We start from the raw sequence: 8,501 nt of genomic DNA on the forward strand, positions 1-8,501 counted from the left end.
ACTTAATATTTTAGCGTTTAGAAATATTTTATTAATTGCACAAAGAATAGCGTATCGCTTGCAACGTTTCGTGTTCAATGGGCATTAACTATTTACCCATTTCATAGCAATTTCCTGAGAAAAAAGTAATAATTCAAAAGCTAAGGCAACTCATCAAGATTGTTGAGACAAAGTTATAATTAATGCAATTATTTTACTCTCTCTCTATTCTTATGGGTTTGTGTTATGTGGTCCACGTCTTTGTAATACTACCTCCGATCCTTAATTGACTAAGTTAAATAGATTAAGAAAGTTTGTCAAGTTAGTTATTTGTAATAAATATGTGTTATCTTTCTTAAAATACTTTCAGTAATTATGTGTATTAATTAAAACTACCACTTGATGGAACCTTTAACAAGTGCAACTACTATAAAGTCTACTTAAAAAAAAAATAAATAAATATGAAAGACAAAGTGGATTGGAATCTTATATTTATGATCAAATTAAATGTTAAATTAGTTCTCATATTAACACCAGGTAGTATTTTATTACAACAGTAATAGTCACCTCAATTATTAATCCCACTAACAAGAAATTTCCGTCCACAGCGTGTTATAGACTTCGTTCTCTTTTTCTCATATCTTCTATTTTTTTATTGGGAGAGACGATCCTCTTGGATTTGAGGCAGAAGACTTGGAAAAAAGATTGGAAGACTTCTGTGAATTGGTCAAGAAAATAAAATTAAGAAAGTAACCTTTACAAATATATTTTGTATTTTGAGAAAATTACGAGGATATTTTTCTTCTATTTTTGAGAATTAATGCAAATTATCTCAAATTTTGCTAAAATTATACAGATATTCATTTTATTTTTAAGTGTTTTTATAAACTTTCCATGAAACAAAGATTAAATTATATTAAATAATAACATTATAGAACTTGTTGACTGCATTACTAAAATTATAAAATGCTACTTTTTTGAATTTTCTGGACAACCTATTGTTAACTGTTATATCAAATTTGTTAATAATATTACAAATTTCTTGATACATATATGATCCCCCAATATTCCTTCTCAGATAAATACAAATTTTAGTATTTGCATTCAGACTTCGCAGTCTTTTCCCCCTCAACGATTTAGAATTCAAAGTATATATTTCGGAATTTACATTTCTTTTTTTGAAGTATCATACAAATATGTATATGTGTGTGTATCATACAATATGTGTGTGTGTGTGTGTAAACAGACACACACATTAGAACACATGCTGGGAAATACTTTCAGGTTCACTCAGCAAGAAAGATGGTAAGGGAAAAAAAAGTATATTTAGTCATCTAACTTGAAATAAATTTCTAGTTTGGTCTCCTAATTTTATAAAATCTTTAGTCTCACATAATAATTTTGTGTGCCAAGAATTATTATTTTTAAAAAATTAAACTTATATTTTTAGCGTTTAAAAATATTTTATTAATTGCACAGAGAATAGCGTATCACTTGTAGCGTTTCGTGTTCGATGGGCATTAACTAGTTACCTATTTCATAGCAATTTCCTGAGGAAAAAAGTAATAATTCAAAAGCAATGGGAACTCATCAAGGTTGTTGAGGCAAAGTTATATTGGTGTTATATATGTGGTGCACGTCTTTGTAATACTTCTATTACAACAGTAATAGTCATCAATTATTAATCCCACTAACAAGGATTTGAGGCAAAGACTGGGGGAAAAAAAGGTGAGAAGACTTGGAAAAAAGATTGGAAGACTTCCGTGAATTGGTCAAGAAAATAAAAATAAGAAAGTAACCTTTAGACATATATTTTGTATTTTGAGAAAATTGAAAGGATATTTTTCTTCTATTTTTGACAATAAATGTAAATTCTCTTAAATTTTGCAAAAACTATACAAATATTCATTTTATTTTTAAGTGCTTTTATAAACCTTCATATCAATCTCCTTTTTTTTTTTTTCCAATTTTCGCACAGCCAGATGAAACTCCAATCTATGAACTCTAGGCCCCTCCCTCTCAAGGTGTTGTATCTTAGTGAGAGATGTGAGTTTGATTTGAAGTATATGACATTCTTAATTATTGCGGTGTTCGTGATTTGGGGAATGTGACATATAACGCGTCTTTAAAATCAAGATTAGTAGCTAGTTTTAGGATCCGTATGATATAAAGAAAAATGAGAGCAGGGGAGGGGAAGGGGAAAATTTTTTTAATAAGCTCAATTTAAAAAATTAAAAAAATGGATTTAAAAGCTTTTCATTAATTTTTATTACTCTTTTATATTACTTCTTCTCTTTATTAAAATTTCAAAACTCCACTTCTTCAATTTTTCAAATAGAGTTCATTAAATTTTTTTTCCCCTTCCCTTTCCTTCCCTCTCATTTCTCTCGTACCAAATAGTACCATAAACTAACTCTGAGTATATGGATCAATATTGCACAAAGTTCGCATGGGATGAATTAATTCCCCCATATAGCTACAGATCCATTGGGTTGGGGACCCATCATGAGAAATTGGGAAATGTTAAAATCACCATCATACCCTTATGGCTAGATTTTGTATACAACATTGGGAGATGATTATTGTTTCGGGTTATAATGATGAGTAATATGGTATTGATTATTTTGTTGAGATCTGGACTGTGCAAAATTATTTTTTTATCAATGCAAATTTAAAATTTTAACTTATAATTTTGTATACAAAAAAATAATTTTATTTGAGAGATAGCTATAAAATTATTTTTTATTTTAAATTCTATATATATTTAAAAATAATTCATTAAAAGTACACAAATAAAATTATATTAAAGTAGAATTAGAGAGTAGGTTTCTTAAAACAAATAAGTTAAACACAAAATTTAAACTTTAATTTGTACGCGTGATTATCAGTGACTTTTATGATTTAATTTGTGTACCCACATACATACTTGTTTTAGACAACCTTTTTGTCTTTTATGTATAGAAAAACTTTGTCCTGAGTATGTTGAGGCAAAGTTGGAAGCGAACAATAGGGACTTCATTATCTCTGAAGATTAATTAAGTTCATATAATATAATGTGCAAAAATACAGAAACAAAATAAGATATATATTAATTATTTATTTAAGAAGAAATTTTTTTAAAAAAAATAGTTAGATTCCAAAAGAAACAAATTTAGAAATACCTTGTATGACTTTCCATCTATATTGAAGCGGTTGTTGTATGTCTTTCTCCCATAATTTAAAATTTAGTTAATGTGCCACTGGCTGTTTGGCCGAGTGGCGTGTGTGTTGGGTGGGTGTGTTGCGGGTTCGATCCCGCCTTAATGTAACCAAAAAAAAAAAAATAAGTTAATGTGTTTGAAAATTTGCTTTCAATTTTTATACTAACTAAAACTTGACGTATCCATGCATATTGAAAAAAAAAAAAAATAAATAAACGGACTTAATGACCCCAAAAAAACAAACTCACATCTCAATTATTATCTTCTTTATAATTTTCTATACTCCCATCTTAAGTTGATCATAATAAATATGAAAGGTTTGAAATTGCCTTTTTTATAATTATTTTTTTGAATTTTGAGGATGCAATGTGCATAATAAAATAAAGTTTGAAATCAACAACTGAAGCATCATAGTTGAACCAATATCCTTTTGGTCAAATGAAAAGAACTCGAAGCTGAAATGAAAGGAATATTAAAGAATATTTATTCATGATTTGATTTTTTTAATAATATTATTTTTAAATTATAAAGGGCCATTTTGATCCTTTAACAATATTCATAAATCCCTAATTAGGCTCATTGGCCTGATTAAAAATTTGTTAAAAGTGTAAACCTTAATTTAAATTTTAATATTTTAGCCAGATTTAATTAGGATTCTCCCAGTTCAATATAATAGTTATAAGAAACTGGATCTCTATTTTTTCTTAAATTTAATATATCAGCATTTATGAATGTTTTGTAAATGTTTAAAATTTTAATACCAGTATTTTTTTTGGCTAATAAAGTTAACGATGTTAGAAATAAAAGACAAAAAAGTTATTTTATTAAATTAAGAGATGAAAATGAAATCTTACATAAAATTAAAAATGAACAAAAATTCATCTTTGACATGGCTTAAATATCTCTTCTTCATTTTAATAAGATGGTTAGAAATGATTTAGATGCAGAAGTTGAGGAAGTACAGTCGGAAAGTAGTGAAGCTGCTTAGAAAAGAGCTGAAAGACCGTAAAAGCAATCTCCAAGTTTGATTGATGCAATTTCGCAGAAGCAGAATTAAGTATGAATAAGCCTTTACACTCTTTGCATAAAGTGATAGCCAGGCTGTTATGTGGGGCAAAGGCGTGGGAAAGAAAACAGGAAGACTTGAAAAGGTCGAAAGAATTTTGTTTAATGGTGATGAAGAGGGGAAAAAACAATAAAAAGAGTAAGCTATATAAATATTTTTTGTTTATTTAAAATATCCACTTTAATCATTTGTAATTGAAACTACTATATAAAGTCCTCATTTAATATATGCAATAAATATGTATGATTTGAGGAGAAGTTATAAAATTAAAAGATAAAATAAATTGGGATTTTACATTTACCACCAAAACAAACATCAATTGAATAAAGTAATATTATAAAGTTTAAAGTAGCTTAGAAAAATCTTTTGAACTAAATTTCTGTTAATTTTTGCTGTAAGTTTTATTAAAGGAAAATCTCAATAAAATCCAGCCAAACTACATAAATCCAAATTAAGATCTATATTTTTAACAAATTCCCAATCAAGCCATAAGGCCCAATTTAAGATTTTTAAATGTTGTCAAATGACTAAAATGCCTTTCTTCAATTAAGAAAATGATTATTTTGTCCTTTATAAATCTCTCATCTCTTATGATTATTTTTTAGGAATAAAAAAACAAGTAATTTTATAGTGTTCAAAATCTGTATGTATAACTAAGCTTAAAATAATATTTTAATTACATGAAATATTTAATATTATATTCCTATAATTTACATCAGTTTTATTGACTAAACATTCGATTCAGAAAATATAAAATATATTTTATTTTATTTTTCTGTGAAATATTATTTATATCAATTACAAATATTTTTTAAACATAATATTTTTTTTCTAAATGTTTATTTAAAGGGTACTTATGTTGTAATTTAAAGTGTTTGATTAAAATATTTTTGAAAGTTTTAGTTATATATATACAAATTTTAGACATTGTAAAAATTACTTATGTATTTTTTAGTCTCAAAAAATAATCATAAGATATGAAAGACCATTTTAAAGGGATAAAATATTCAATTTTTCTTTCTAATTAAAGAAAGTATTATGGTTATTTAGCAACATTCATAAATCCCTAATAAGATGGCATGACTTAATTAAAAATTTATTAAAAGTGTAAACTAGTACTATATATTCATGTTTGTTCTAGAGTGGCATCCATCCCCAAGGTATGGCTACTTATGTCATTTGGTTGATGGAAGTTAGGGTGAAGCTCTAGTGTGGCAGCTTTAAGTGTTCAAATGTCGTAAGCTGTTAGTACAACAATGTTTTTTCTTCGGATTTTGTGAGGTATGCTTGATTTGGTTGTTCATATGAATTTGGTGTGTCCAATTAATTATTACTCCTTCGATCCTAAATATAAAACCCTTATACACACTAATATAAGGGTCATATATTTAGAAGCGGAGGAGTATTAGTTAATCTCCCAAGTGTTGTTAGTGAATCATGAGATTTGGAGGATTTTATAATTTGAAGTGTGTTGTTCTTCAGTATGATTTTTAGAATGTGATATGTGTGTCTTAAGATAAACTAGTTTTAAATTAACTTCTTTTACACGTCAACCGGAGATTTTATATTGTAGTAACAAAACAAAAAATTGTTAATGTAAGTTTCTTGTCTTTGCTGGTTCAACTTTTTGACAACAACATATAATTTAAAGAATCCTGATAAAATTTAAAACAAATAAAACAAATATTATTTAATGCATATTTTAAAATGAGTAAAAAAAAATTCTTACACTTGCTATTGATGATGAATTAAAGTATTAAACTGGAAAAAAAAACCTGATAATTCGCCCCACCCCAGCTGCCAATGGTTTTGGTTTTTAAAATTTTGACCCATCTTACCAAAATTAAATGGGCTTCTGCATTGGTTCTCTCGTTCGTGGGCCCAAAATCCTCGCTTCTGAAAAATACAAATCGAAATTCCCGGGGGAAGGTTCGCGGGGACTTCTTCTGGTGTTTTTTTTTTGGGGGGGGGGGACAAGTAAAAAAACAAGGTTTGGCATTTTGACTGGTTTAGTTGTATGAAACTCTCTAGAGACAGCCTTTTTTTTTTTTTAAGGGAAAAGTAATTTAGAAGTCCTCGTAGTTTTTATTGATTTTGAATTAGATTCTTAATTTTTTTTCCTCTTTATTGAGTCCTTAAACTTTCCACTGTCAAATCTGTCAGCCCTTGCCATTAAATAAGGACTATCTTAAAATTTTCAGTTTAGAAAGCAGCGATACAACTTTGAAACATCTCCCTCACCATTCAGCTTGACCTTGTTTGGAGCATCTTGATGCTTGAGTCATCTCTTGCCCAGGAGGCACAATGAGGGTCACCCGTTAAAAATTTTCTAACAACATCCCACACTCATCAGTTCCTGCGACTGCAACTTGGCCCTTTCACTGCAACTCGACCCTACCCTTCCACCATAGTGGAACTTAATTACAGTACGTACGGTGTTTATTGATTTTCCAGGCAAGGCATGAAAAATGTTAAGAAGCCCACATGAGCTTTTAATATATATAATTGCAATTGGGAAATCAAAAGCAAGATCAGGTCCACCATTGACTACTCTAGCCATATGCATGTTAATGGTTCGATGAAAATTACAAATTTCACAATCATATAATGTAATATTATATATACATACATATATATAGTGAAGATTTCAGGAAATATTAATTGATTCTTGAAGGGGTGGGAGACTGCAATAGTAGTCGGATCATTAGCAAAGGCCTTGTTTTGCTAGTGGGCGGTTCAGTTTACTTTGTTTTTTTTTAATTATTACTAAAACAGAGGAGGCTCTCCTACTTTTGTCACTTTTTTTTTATCTCACTCCTCACACAAAAAGATGTTGGGGTTGGGTCCTTCTGTCTCTAGTTCAGTTCCAACATGAGCGTAAGGGTCGAGGCGTCGTGGCATGAACGGAAGGGGAAGGAGATGTGTTGAGAGGTGTATCGCTGCTCCTTAGCGAAAACTTACAACAGAGTTAGTACTTATTTAACAACAAGGACTAATGAATTTAACAGTTAAAAGTTTAAGGATCTAATAATAAAAAGAAAAAAAAAACTTAATGATTTAATTCAAAATCAATGAAAACTATATAGAGACCTCCAAATTAGTTTTCTCTTTTTTGTATAACTAAGCATAGGTATTCTCTTATTAGAGATAATCATAATTACAGCATTCTCAGGTGCTAAATATAGGCATGATTCTCTTATTCTCTTATCAGAATCAATCGTAATTGAAGCATTCTCAAGCACTAAATATGGGCATGGTTCTCTTGTTTATATAATCATATATATTAGATAGAACTATCATTTGATGAAACTTTTAACAAGTGCAACTACTATGAAGACCACCTTAAAAAAAAAAAGATAAATATGAGAAATAAAGTAGATTGAGGTTTTATATTTAAAACCAAAATGAATACCAAACTAATTTCTTATATCAAGTATTCAAAGTAGTCATTTAATTTGTAGCCCAAAGAACTATTATTAATTAATAATGTAAATACATGCTAGTAGTAATAGGTACGGAGATTGTTTTCTCTGTTACTTAGTTTTGGTTGTGCTGAATAATTCTGAGTTTCTAAACAAATTGTTATTCCACAAGATTAATTTTGATGGAAAAACCGGAAAACTTGGGCAAATATTTCCCAACGTCCTAAATATAAAACTTAGGGAAAATCTCAAAAAAGGTCATTGGAATATGGGAAATGCCAGACTGGGTCTTTAAATTTCGAAAATGACAGAATGGGTCATTGACCCAATCTGTCATTTATGAAATTCAGGCGAATTGACAATTTTGCCCTCATTTATTCGTTCACTACAATGATTCAAGGAATCACTATAAGAGTTTAGGTGTTACCTAGATTCGTGTAACGAATAACTACTCACTTTTTCATAGTCAGGTGTCTTGTTATTAACTACAACTAATGCTGTAATCACTAGAACACTGTAAGCATTACCTAGATTTGTGTAGAGAATAACTACTCATTTTTTCATAGTCAGGTATCTTATTATTGTCAGGTACCTTATTATTAACTACAACAAATCTTGTAATCACTAGAACAGTGTAAGCGTTACCTAGATTTGTTTAGAAAATAACTACTCACTTTTGCTTAGGGGCAAAATTGTCAATTTGCCTGAATTTTACAAATGACAGATTGGGTCAATGACCCATTCTGTCATTTTCGAAATTTAAGGACCCAATCTGGGATTTGGTATATTCCAAGGACTTTTTCTGGGATTTTCCCTAAAACTTATTGAAGGCTT

The sequence above is a fragment of the Neltuma alba genome, unplaced genomic scaffold (genome assembly GCF_004799145.2).
Source record: "Neltuma alba isolate B1F8T4 unplaced genomic scaffold, ASM479914v2 tig00011304_pilon, whole genome shotgun sequence".
Lineage (NCBI taxonomy): Eukaryota > Viridiplantae > Streptophyta > Magnoliopsida > Fabales > Fabaceae > Neltuma > Neltuma alba.